Genomic DNA, 13,831 nt, shown 5'->3' on the forward strand with positions numbered 1-13,831 from the left:
AATGTAAAAGTAAGATAATAGCCCTGCTATACATAATAGATATATAAAAGGTGCCTTTTCTACTCTCAAGAATATTTACACATGGACACGTTAGATGTGGTTGATTTCAAAATTGTCCTTTAAAAATTTTCGACAGATTTTTTAACAAGTAGACAGCCACTTTGTTCTTGTCTAAATTATGTTATATAGATATAATATAGATATAAAGATCGCAAGAGATGCCAAAGCAGTAGTCCTTTCTCATGAACATTGCCTTTTATTAAAGAGCATAAAAAATAATAATTTAATTGCTAGCTAAAACGTAAAGTGACAAAGGGGAAATATTTTGAACAAGTTTTGTTAATTATAGCTATAAATACAAAAAAAATAAATGCTGGTCTGCAGAAATTTAATTTACACAAGTGATCAGGCCTTCAAACATACACAGACATGAATGTGAGTTTTAAATGAACAAAATGTTCACTACCTAAAATGTGTCAAACACATCTGATCCAGGTCTTCTTTCTGAATATTTCAGACCCACTTTAACTCCTCATCATCCCTGTCCTTCTGGATGAGGTCAGCATCACGTGTGTGACAGGAGGTCTGTTTCTGTCTTTGGTTATCTAGCTGTATGAGTGTTAAATACCTGTCATAAAGCTAGATAACCGAAAGTAGAAATTGCTTCCCAAACATTGTGTCCAAAGGAGGCTGGTTTTGAATTTTACCCCTCAAAGGTAAGAAAATAGCTTTTCTTTGTTTTTCTTTTGCTTTTCTCGACATTTATTAATAACAAAAAACTAATTACTAATTACAAATCAACAAGCAAATTCTATTAAATGCTTTTTCAGAATGTGGCTTTAGTTTATATGTGTGGCAAAAAATTACATTGGTTTGTGATAAGATTTATTAAGTATTTTTCCATTACAGTAAGTCTTCTCATTATCTCTTTGTATACATACAAACAGAAAATAAACCCATATCGATCATCTGGAGATAATAAAAATTAAGGAAAACAAAAATATGTCAAATCGAATAGATGATTATTTTTTCATCCCTTGGAGGAAAAATAACATGTTAAGTTCATCCAATGCTTATTGATCATCCAACCATTTGATTTTGAGGCCTTTAACTATTTATTCCTGATTTTTCTTTTAATTTCACATCAGTGCATCTTTAGGATTCAGTACAGGAGTTGTATAAATTGGCTAGGGTCTGCAGTCAATCACAGGCCCTATATTGTGGAGGGTATAAGGGTAGCTGTTCATTGAGGTTCTCTTCCGCATGGTGCTGAATGTTAAACAGGATGCCCAGTGGGTGGACAGGAGCTGCATTAAGCAATATCTCACAAATTTTCCCAATTCCAAGGGCACTCAAATATTTGGGATTTGATAACATCATCTAAAAAAGATAACATATTCCAACATTCAATCCTGAGTTACAGGCAAACATTTTTGGAGGTATTTTTATTTGTCTTGCAGAGCGCAACAGTAAAGGAGCTAAAACAGTCAAATGCAATCCAGCCATACGGCCTTTAATTTTTCTGGAGTTCATCCTATTATAGAAAGATAATCTATTTTATCTGACACATACTCTCCTGTTCACCTGTTATTAAAAAAAAAAAACAGGGAAGATTAAATCCCTCATAATTTGTCAAGGATCATTTGCTGCCTGCTACCATGTGGCTACAAGTCAGTGCTTTTTTTTTTTTTTTTAATCAAAGCACACATTCTTGATATCTAATTCTTAAACTGTTGTTATTGAGATCAGGATTCTTTAATACATTTCAAGTAATGATACAAAATTTTTGATTTAACCTGTAAGATCCTTGTATAGAAGAAGGACACTAATGTCTCTAGGACTCTTAAGAATGCAGTTAAGTGGTGTAGCAGCCTACATACACAGGATTAAAAAACACACTTGGCATTAGTGTTAGGAGCTGTAGAGAATCCTGGGACCTTTGGGATACATTGTGTCTTGCCTCAATGAGACGTTCAGGGCCGTCCTGTAGACAGGAGCTGAACTTTTCAACTTGGTACTTCAGTGCTGTAACGGCGCATACGCTAAGCCTGCAGAATGCTGCTAAAGCCTGAAGAACACAAAGAGATTAGTTTTCATTTCTGTTAACTACCAATTGCAGAAGATCCTGCTGTCAAAGTGGACTAATTGCTTCATTACACCACGATTTATTGTATATGTGAAAAGGCCATGGTCCAAGTCTTTCCTGCATTTCAGCTGGTATTGTGTCATCGTGGTGCGCTTTCTCATTGAATGAGAATAAAAAACGCTTTATTTGTAGCATCCTTGTTTCAACTTGTGTGCATGCATGATGTAAAAGATTTGTTTTGTGCTTCTATAAAAAAAAAAACATCACAAGGATTTGTGTTTGAAAAAGCAAAGTTAGCCATCAGTTGTGTTGTCCATTAAGAACCTCGATTCAAAAGGCTACACTGATAACTAGTACAGAAGTACAGAATGTTCTTTTCATGTTTTATTCCTCTGTTTTCTCTCATCCGTCTGCTCTCAATACAGCCTTTCTGATTGATGACAATGAATAATCGGAGGATTCCTGAAAAGAGGGTAGAACCATAATTAAAAGAAAAACAAGGAGAGAAAAACGGTTGCTCCGGAACTGCCACCTCCCCCCCTTTCCCCCTATTCCTCATCCTTTCTACCCAAGAGACTCTAATGCCATCTGTACTGCCAACGGGGGTACGCTGCACCCGTGCCAGGAGGCGGACAAAGACCCCGCCAGATCCTGGGAGTATGGGGGTGCGCTCGGCGGAGCCATCTTGGGGAGATGTTGCTGCGACAACTAAAATGGCTGGACTGGCATACGAGGTGAGCAGCATCATGGTTTACTGTTGGGTACCAGTGGTGATGGAGGTGGTGTGTGTGTGTGTGTGTGTGTGTGTGTGTGTGTGTGTGTGTGTGTGTGTGTGTGTGTGTGTGTGTGTGTGTGTGTGTGTGTGTGTGTGTGTGTGTGTGTGTGTGTGTGTGTGTGACCGATGGGGGATGGAGGTTTAGGAGGATGAAAAAAAAAGAAAACAGTTTCCCATTTCCTCCCTAGTCACATATGGTCTCTCCCTTTTTCTCTTCTATCTCCTGCTCCAGCTAATTAGCAGTTAAGGGGTGATGTGAGGGTAGGGGTGGATGAGTAAGGGTGGTGATTGTTGGTGGTGGTTGAGGTGCTGGTGGTAGGGTGGGAGGGGGGGGCAAACGAAATTAATGAGCTGGCACCGGTTAAAGGAAAGCTGCCATCCTCTCTTGTCATGGTGCTCCTTCACTCCCTGGTGCTCACCAAGCAGCGGGTCCATCCTGTTTCTACTGGACAAACCTGGTGGGTTCTGAATTCACATATCTCTAAGCACTGAGTCCCTCAGGTGAATTTTGCTGAGGGGGGGTCGGGGTGGGGGGTTGACACTGTCATGTTTGGAAAATCACTTTTTTTCTTAGTTAATGATTTAATTTATTACATATGAACATATTTTTTTAAATAAATCAGCATTTATGTGCACAAAAATCAGCACCGAATGACAGCTGTGACTCTTAAATTCTACGTAGAAATGCTCATCAGAATTTCTGATGCTTTAAAACTGCATTTTTGTAAACACTTTAAATTCTTTTGATTGACTGTTCTTTGTTCTTCTTAATTTTTTACATTGTTTCCAACCCTCCATCAATCCTCCATCCCCTCGACACACACACACACACACACACACACACACACACACACACACGTGGATGTGACAAAAAATGTCAGACAGTGATGTAACTGAGTCACATTCATCTAAAATCTGTTACAGGATTGAAGGGCGTACCTTTTCAGTCTTGTAACCACACACACACACACACACACACACACACACACACACACACACACACATCATGTCATAGACGTGTTCAGTACCCCCGGTAGCTTTGGCAGCGACCTAGAGCAGAGAGGCGACACGTGAGCCGGTGCGTTCAGGGCCAACATGTGCAGCTGCAGCACTCGTGTGTTAATGAACAGCGCTTTGCGTTTTCACATTATCATTCAGCTCCGCTCCCCCCCCCCCCTCAATAGCTGTTTAGCACCCCCCCACTCCTCCTCCTCCTCCGCCCTTCATAAAGACCTGCTTTCCCACCATTGTGGGAAGCTGGTGCTAGGCTGGGGCTGGGGGGCAGGGTGGGAAAGACCCTCCAGACTAGACATGAGCAGATGCCTGAGACATTAGACCGTCGTGCAGATCACTGGGGTCGGGCGAGCTGCTGAGTTTTAATGTGTGTACATGTGGGTGGTTGTTTGATATGTGTGTGATGGGGGGTAGTAGTCCAGACCCTGGACTGCCACCTGACTGTTCATTAGTCTGTTCAGCCTCATCTGCATGTCTGAAGGGCATGGAGATGCTGTTGTTGTTAAATGAGTGGGATTTCACTGGCGTTCATACATCATATGCATTTAGGTGCACCTGCTCAGACCTGCACAGTCCATCACGCTGTTTCTAACAGCCATGTTTCTAACTCTGAGAATCAGATTGTATTTTATGCATGGTGCCTGTCATCATCCATGCACTCCTTTATCATTGCTTGGTTGAGCAACTGGATATGAATTGTCCTTTGTGCAAATAAAGGACAAATCATAGCTTGAGTGCATCTTAGTTTTGGGGGTTGGCACTCAGGTGGTAGAAAGAAAGACGACGTGGAACCCTCAAGACGGTCGACAGCGTGATGCGTCGCTGACAGTGACTCAGCTGAGGTACTGGGCGTGTTAAACAAGCCCATTGACGTAACCTGCTTAAAATGGTTATTAATGAGACTCATACTATACATGTAAGTATGAGTATAACACATGAAAGGAACGAGCAGAGCACATGTCAAAAGATTAGAGCCTGCCCTCTCCTTACTCATTCTTCTCATCTGTGATACACAGCACATCGCTCCAGGCAGACTCCACAATAAAGACACAAAGAAATGTTGAAGGTGGGAAGTTAATCTTAAAGATTCCATAGTTTTTTTCTGTACCATGTGATTGTTTCAGACGCTACGATAGAGGAAACACAGAGGAGGATGGAAATGATGACATTCTGCTTTTCTCTCTCAGTCTTGTTTTTAACAAGTTATCCAGATCCAGGTCGCGGGGGAAGCATTAAATGCTGTCCAATCCATACTGGACCCCTACGGCTCCTCCTGTTGGTGGGGGGCCCATGGGAGGAAATTTTCAGTTTTCACATACAGTATTTTCCCCACTAAAGGTGCACCTAAAAGCTTTTAATTTTCACAAAAACCAACAATGCACCTTATAATCCAGTATCCCTTATATGTGGAAAAAGATTTAAATAGGCCGTTCATTGAAGGTGTGCCTTATAGTCCAGAAAATACTGTAGTAGAAAAAAAAATATTTTGTATGAATGAAAAGGAGGGGTTAAAGATAAATGTAGATGTAGAGTAGATAATAGCGTATTGGAGCCTTCAGTGTTAGCTTTGCATCTACTGATGAAGTTAGCTTGCTGATGCAGGAAGGCCTTGCTGAAACAATTTTGCAGCCGTGACTGACTGAACTTAGAAGAGCAGACAGCGTGTGTGATTAGTCGGCCTGCAGCTGCACGTGTCTCAGCAGCAGCCGAAAGAGACAGCGTGGTCACACAGAAGCGGTGACTCCAGCAGATCTTTAATGAATATACTGCCCCTGAGAGAAGAGCTGAGGATGTGCAGCTGAGTGACACACAGAGAACATTTATTGATGTAAAGATAACCGTTGGTAATTCTGTTCAATCATGGAGACAGAAATCAAACGTGGATTTAAATTGAGCTGTTTGCTACACTTTGGTTCCACTGCAGGACTTACGCTGTCAACGTCTGTGAATGTTTCATCTGTAATCTTTAGTTACATGAATGCAGAAGGATGCAAATAGATTTTGGTGAACCAAAGTTAAAGGCAAATATATTTTTCTCAAAAAAATTGAAGAATTTTTAGATGTTTGCCTTTCCTTTTTTGCTGTGTCCGTTATTAAGTATATATTGTTTTGCTGTATAAAGTTTTCAATGCAGCAAATTAACAATGTGAAATGAAGAACTGACAGCAGCCAGAGCTTACCTCCAATTCTTTGTGAGACAAGTAGTTCGGCCACAGCAGTAATAAAATGTTAATACCACCTAGCAACTGGGTTACCTCTTAGGATTCTCCTCACTACGTGTGAACATTATTAATGTTTTAACGACTCCGCTGTGATATAAAAAGCCCAGCTCACGGGCTGCCCAGAGTCTTGGATCAAGTCCAAATGTGGGTCAAATGAAGCTCATCCCCATTTTTTTAATGCAACTTTGGCCACGACTAATCTAGCACAAAGCCTGACATTAAGTATCTTAGAGGAAGATGGGGAGAAGTTTCTACATCCCAGGCTTTTCAGATTACGCTTGTTGGCTGTGGCGTGCCTGCGTCGGGGTCTTGTATGCACCAATGAAAGTAGAGGAGATTTAGGTGACTGAGCCTTTAATATAGTAGCCCTTTGTAATCATAGCGGGAGGAGATGAAGTTCCAGGGTGGAGAGAATCTGGGGGAATCCTTAATGTGACCTCATTTATGCCCATTGTTTATTCTGCTGGTGCATAATGGGAAATGAAAGAAAGTAAATGAGGAAATGTTGACTCAAGAACTGTCATCATTGTCTTAGTAGAGAGACGTGTGACCTGGTCAGTGTCAGATATCAGTTCAAGTTCAAGTTCATTGGTGCAGCCACTCAGTCTGTGGCCAGTCAGGGAGCAAAGAGTGTGTGGCCACCCTGGAGTACAAGAGGAGGAGGAGATGTGGTGGGCGGGTGGATGAGTGGTACGTAGCCTTTGACCTCTGTTAGGGTTGCTATGGGAAGGAGGCCGGCCGACTCAGCAATGTAAGTCTGAAAAGGCCGAACTGTCAGAGCTGTCCAGCACATGTCAACCCCCCACCACACACGTACACGCACGCACACACACACACAGGCCAACTTGGGAATGTTACTAGTGACAGAATGCCTAATGTACATCAGACGCTGTTATATTTCATCCAGTGTATAGAGATAGACATTACAGGTGTCTTAAACATTATTGTCTCCTGTTTCAGTCTTCTGTGTGTGTGTGTGTGTGTGTGTGTGTGTGTGTGTGTGTGTGTGCGCGTGCGTGCGTGCGTGCATGTGTGTGGGTGTGGGTGTGATATGAGTCTGTACAACACTGAATTTCATGCAGTGCAACAACATTTCTCAGAAAATAAAATGACTTGGATTGCAAGGGAAGATTTAATCTTCTTCCACAAATTCTAGAAAATAAAATAAAAATCATGCACTTCACAGCTGAAGTCTTTCATTCTTTTGAAGAGTAATCAACAGAGATGGACACGTGATCAAAAAAGAGGTTGCCATACCTGTTTATATAAAGCATATTTAAAAATAAAATATTCAGTCTTGACTTTTAAAAAGTTCTTTCCTTTAAGAGAGTTCATTTGAGCTGCATGTGAGCTTCTAGGAAATGCATTGCAAGATGTTCTGTGTGCAGATTATGACTCAAAATGTTACCTATTTTGAAAAATGAAAAATAAATAAATGGTCCACACTTCCATTCTTCTGTTGTATTTTCTTCCACATTAACCACATACGCACAAATTTAGATAAAAGAATTTCCAAAACCATGTATTTTTGTCCTCTCATGTTAGTATTCACCGTTTGAGTGACCACATGTCCCAGATGATGAAAAAAACACTGATATAAATATGTGAATGTGTGCAAGTGTGTCCTCATTTAAGGTTGCATTCACTCAGGGGAGGGGTCCCAGGATTAAAAGAGAGTGTATTTGCATACGCTGCATGCTGTCTGCAGGAGAGGGAGCAGTCAAAAAAAGATATCAGAGGTGGACAAAGAGAACGAGGACAAATCCTTCATTGTGGGGCTGGTGGGAGAAAGAACTTGTCTGAATTGGGGAGTGGGTGAAAATTGATAGAGAAAGAGTTCGTGCTGGTTCCCTATTGGGATAAAAGCCTTAAGATCCCTCCATGCATACAGCGTATAAGAGAGAAACAACATGCACAAGTAGGGTCTGTTTTATACTGGGAATGAAAGAAAGTTTGTTTTTCTGAAACACTGCATACAATGTTTAAAAGGAAAAAGTCCTGCACAACAGCAACTGCAGCATTTTCACCAGTCTAACCAAAGACCTTCGAATTGTTTCAAATACATGTCTGGGCATACTTTGTACAAATGTGTTTGTATGTGTCAGGTTTTTAATCTCACGTTTTGTACTTGTTTTAACTGTTTTTATCTCGGAAATTTGTCTTGACAATAAAGCCCCTTATAATTATAATTTATATCCAATTTTCTCTTTCTTTCTTTCTTTCTTTCTTTCTTGTGGAAAATTATTGTCTGTATGCAGACTGTTAAAAGTTTATGCAAAGATGTTGTGATTGATTTACTGATGAGTCCCTCTTTTATTTATCTTCAGGATGAAACAGAACCTGCAGGCCCGTCAGCATTCTGTTCTGGAGGAAGATGGAGATCAAACCAATAAAATGTCCTCAGAGATCAACGATGATTATCAGTCACTCAGAGGTTAACAGGGTGGAGAAAGAGATACAAATTCTTTCAGCCTAAATCTACACGACATGGGTTCTTCTGGTGTCCCAGAATTATTTTAAAACATCGTATAGGTTGTCATTAGACGGTATTGTTACACAGATGTATTTCATTTTGAATTACAATTAAAAAATCCTTGAATTTCCCTATACTGCCCTGTCAATACATTATTTTATGAGCCAATTCTCATTAAAAGTATTTATTATTATAAGTCTCAGTAATAATTGGCTGTAAACGTATAACTTTGCTGTTGTGTCAGGTGTACTTGTGTCGACTACAGTCGTTTGATTGAAATAAAAATGCCGAAAATATTGCACGTCTTGTTTTTTCACTTGTTTACAATTCTGTGATCGAACAACAGATGACCACGTGATTAGTCGTAAATGATCGGGATGTTTTCGGCAGGTTCTTGTCTGTAAACTTATCGAAAAGTGAATCATTGTGAGCATTTAACTGACAAGCGCCGTGGTGGGGTTTGAATGACCCTGCATTACGTTTTAATAGGGGGGGGGCAGACAGGACGTGTGCTGAATCAGCAAAATTCATCAAATGGACAAATATATAATAAGCTTTTGCTCATTCACACATATTTTATTTATCGGGGAAATGTTGATTTTTTTTAATTTTATTTTACCGTCAACGTACAGTCAAAGTTTTGTTTTGTTTTTTGGTTGTTTTTTTTTGCTGCGCAATATTAATGATGACCAAAAAAAAAAAAAAAAAAAAGAAAGAAAAGAAAGAAAAGGAGGAAACGTGTAGAAGATTTTAACGCAGTCGGTGAAATGAATGAAGAACGAGGATGGATTGCAGGCCTGCGTGATGTTTGATTTAAAGCTACATGTGCTATTTCTGTCCAGTGTTGAGGGTTGTTGTTGTTGTTGTTGTTGTTGTTGTTGTTGTTCTGGGGGTGTTAATCAGGTTTGGGATTACAGGCTGTCCCGGTGCCACAATCCGGGTCCGGACTCCAACAGCAGATGGACAGACACGGGGTCAGCCGGGGATTAGATCTGACCGATGAAAAAGGGGGGGAAAATAGATTTTTTTTTAATGTGCCATGTTTTATAAATAGGATCTATCATTAGTATATGCTTTAAAAAACGAAGAATACGTTTGTACATGTTTGATCCTCCTTTTATATTTATTTTAATTTTAACTCAAAAAACCTGTTTTCTTAAATATTATCGCCCATAATTTTCGCGCATTCCTTTTTAAATAACGTTAAAAATAAATAAATTAAAAAAAACAACTTCATTGATCTGATGGAGAGGAACTGAAGTGTCACTGTGGTAGACGTATAAGAATATGTGGCATGAACGTTGATTTTAAAGGAGAACACAATTCTGTGCCAAACGCAGAAAACAACAATAAAGAATGGCTGCTAAACGCCCCATATGGGCTGCAGTAAACAGTAGCCACAAAGAGATAAACATTTCCAGTAATAATTAGGGAATGAAGTTTGAAAAATCTAATTAAATAAATCACTTATGTGTGAGCAGCATCTTCACATCTGCTTGAATCTAAAATCATACTCATGTAGCAGTGGAAATGGAATGCATGGAGGCCCCCGCAGGAGTCAGCATGTTTTCATTCCATCATTCCAACACTACACAGCATCTGATTTTGGTTATTAGTTCCCCTTTCTGGATGAATGGAAACCAATTAGTGAAATCAGCTTGGCTGAAATGAAAGCGTAAATGTTCTAATGATTTTGTTATACTGTTACACTGTGTGATTTTCATCATTTAAAAGAGCATGTTCTGTTGAGTTTGCCCTGTACACTTTGCAAATATGTGTTTTTTGGATTTATTTATACAAACAAATGACACAGAGCTCCAGGAAAAACCACAAAATGGTCTCATCGTTCGGCAGGGTTGAAAATTGCTCTTTGATGAGAGACTCATGCAGTAGGTCAGCTCATCAGAGACCTGTTGGTGGAGTTCCTACAGGTCAGCAGGGGTCAGAGGTCATGACATGGACAAAATCCCCTTGAGGACAATAAACAGGCTGCAAACATGCTGAAGTCAGGAGCCATGTGAGCCAGGGCCACAGGTCAAGGGCTACTAATTGAGTGGCCATTTCCTTCTATTCCCCAGTGGGCTCTGGACCCAGAGCCTGACGGGAAGATGCATGAAGAAGTATATGTTAGGTTTTTACATATTTTTAATAGATAAAATTGTTTAACTCATTAGAAAGGACACTTTTATATCTAGAAAGAATAGGTTTTGTAGTGAAACTGCAAATCTCTTAACACTTTATCAAAGCTCAGGTGTGAAAATATACAGATGAGTGAAAGACTTCCATTTATTAATCAAAAACAGTTTCCACTTCAGAAGCATCAACCAAAAGAAACCAATAGGCAGGACATTAGAGCTCGAGTTGAAGAATCCTAACGTTTTGGAGGGAAAGTCAGTCGAGGCTGTTTATGCCTGGCCTGCCACTGAATGAGCCTATGTGTGTGTGTGTGTGTTTCTTTAGCATAAGAATGGAGATGGGGCCTGTGAACTCCTCTGACACTGACCTTCCTCCCAGGATGTGAATAGTATCATTCAAGTACTATCCAGCAGCCTTTCAGCCAGACATGAGCCTTCCCCTCATCTAAACTCCTAATCAGGCTGATTTAATGTGTCCTACAAGTCCGCCCTCGCTGAAAACTCTGCTACAACTGCCTCAGAGGAGTCATTTTCAGGCGTTTGCTGGAGGCCCACACACTCGCTGTGCAGTCAGCCTCATGGGCCCCCGCACCTCGGAAGTTAGAGGAGACAGTTTGAAACGACAGGGGGGCTTTTTCTCTTTTCAATTACTGAACCTCTTTGTAATGGGTCGTTTCCTCCATAAAAGAGGTAATCCAAAATACTCTGGATACCTCAAATTATTAAACTGTAAATAAAAATTAATGTTTTAAAGAAAGCAAATTGAAATTTCTAAGGGATCCGGCAAATCAAAGAGACAGGAAGCTACAAACAACCATTCATTCATTCCATTCATTTTTTAGCCACATGCTACAGATAAAATAATATACAAGGGACAAAATAGGCGAACAAATCTACATATACTGTATAATGAATGATCCACATGATTTGAAGTTTTAGTGCTCCTCTTGGCGATTGGTTGGAGAGCCATATTGAATAATTAATTTAGATACAGAGTGAATATATGCTTCACTTTTTGTAATCAAACAATCTTCACATAATAGAACATAAAATAAATGTTTGTTTTTTTATTGTGAAATGATCACACTAATTATTTTTTTTCCAAAAACAATTAAATACAATTCCTTGTGACAAAAAGCCAATCAATTTATTTGATCGTTCTTGTTTTTGTTGAGTGGGGGAGTTTTTATTCATTTAATGTGTATTTACAGCTCCTTCCCAAATGTGTGCATAAGAACATCAGTGCAACATACATTTCCTCTTGTAGCGCATTCCCAGCCTGTTATACAGTAAATAGCAGCCAGTGTGACATTCACTGTCTCTGACAGGCAGCCTGTACGAGATCGGGGTCATCCATCAGTCCTGTTACAGGCTACTGAAACATACGGGATTATTTAAAGGATGATCATCTCAGGTTTGATGCAACAGGCAATAACATCAAGTTAAAATAAAGAGACATAAATAAATAATATAAATAGGTTTTGTTATTTGATGATCCGCAGTAATGCCAAGTTTTAGTATACATGTATGGTTGTAGACAGCTGGCAAAAATGCAACACAACGCAAAAAACTAAAATGAATTACAGGGGCGTAATTCGGGGCGTAATTCATAAACTCTAATTTTACAGACTTTTATGTGTGTGTGTGTGTGTGTGTGTGAATTTTTTTTTTTGCAGATTGTCATTTGTTTGCGAGGTTTTATAATGGCAGAATTTTTTTTTTACACTTTCTTTAGCCAGAAAAATCCCTTTGAGACACAAAAGCTCTTCTTGCAGGAAGTTGTGGATCAATCCCATTTGGAATTTCAAGTTGGCAGCACTCAGGAAGTACAAGACATCAAAGTTTCACTAGCATTAGCAGCTAAAAGTAAAAGTCTCATTATAAACTGACACTCATTGTACAGCTCATTGACTGTTTGCGATTTTAATAAACAGAAAATCAGTTTTGTCATAAAAGACACCAGCACATGAATTAGGACGATTTTAAAATTGAAGAGCAAAAAGCACAAACATAATTTAATAATGACATAAAACCACCATTGGAGGGCATTTTATTAGATCAACAATGATTAATCATTTAAAGTAAAAAAAAAAAAAAAACAAGTTTCAAAATGTAAATAATTACAGCAGGCTTTTAAAAAAACCAAACAAATAAGTTGACAGCTTGCAATGAGGGCTTTTATCCTGCACAGGAAAACAGACATGGTATCTGAAACAGTAAAGGCATTAAACTCTGCTTCCAGTATGAAACTAGTCAAACAGAGAGAGTGTGAATAATGTCAGTAAACCATGAATGTGTCTCATTCTTAATGTGTTTTATGTCACGATGACTGCTGGCTTTGTCTGACCCCGTATAAACATCGCTCTTCGCTCCACAGACTGTGCTACACATCCAGATCCAGATGGGAAATGCTCCATAAATTACCTCATTTAAATATAAAACATCTTTCTTGATCTGAATAACGAGGTGAAAGATAAAAAAGATACACAAAGTGATAACATAAGAGATGGAGAGAGGAGCAACAGTCATTGTGCGCATGGTCAAGCAACTAAATGATGCTTTTCCTCGTGAATATAGCCAAATAATAGATCTGCATTTTGAATCCCTATTTTAATATTAATTGGAAAAATGTACATTTTCTTCAACTCCAAATTACTGAAGGATGAGACATAAAAAACAATAAAATCAATAAAATGTAATCATTTACTTTTTTCTTTTATCAATAATTTGTCTTCCTGAGGATTTTGGTCCATCTCTGCAGGAATTCAACACCACATTCCAACAGGCTGATTTACCATTCAGCATTTATATGGACACAGGGGACCTGAACCGTGTCTGATGTGTGACTGCTGTGTTAGCCTTTGACCCCAGACTGTCTGGAGGGCCACAGAGACATAGAGTCAAGGTCAAGGGAAGGTGGGGGTGGAGTGTGGGGAGGGTTTGACGTGTGCAGGGGCTCTCTGTCTGGGAGTGTAGAACCCAGACAATCCCAGACGTCTATCTGAGGCGAGACAGCCATGTGGGGACCCCTTTAGGTGCTGTCGTCCTATTTCGTCTCTTTCCCCCTCGTCTCTGATACAGACACTGCATATGTCCAAATCACTGGAACGGTATCGGTTCCCAGAC

At 39.6% G+C, this 13,831-nt stretch overlaps 1 long non-coding RNA gene across 1 annotated transcript; it reads left to right on the plus strand.

The window, feature by feature from the left end:
- The first annotated feature begins 579 nt into the window (after positions 1 to 579).
- On the plus strand, positions 580 to 8,725 carry LOC137594176 (uncharacterized). Its single transcript, XR_011035216.1, has 3 exons — positions 580 to 716; positions 2,512 to 2,820; positions 8,425 to 8,725. It is a non-coding gene; the product is annotated as an uncharacterized lncRNA (long non-coding RNA).
- The last annotated feature ends 5,106 nt before the right edge of the window (positions 8,726 to 13,831 follow it).

The sequence above is a fragment of the Antennarius striatus genome, chromosome 4 (genome assembly GCF_040054535.1).
Source record: "Antennarius striatus isolate MH-2024 chromosome 4, ASM4005453v1, whole genome shotgun sequence".
In the NCBI taxonomy this organism is placed as follows: Eukaryota; Metazoa; Chordata; class Actinopteri; order Lophiiformes; family Antennariidae; genus Antennarius; species Antennarius striatus.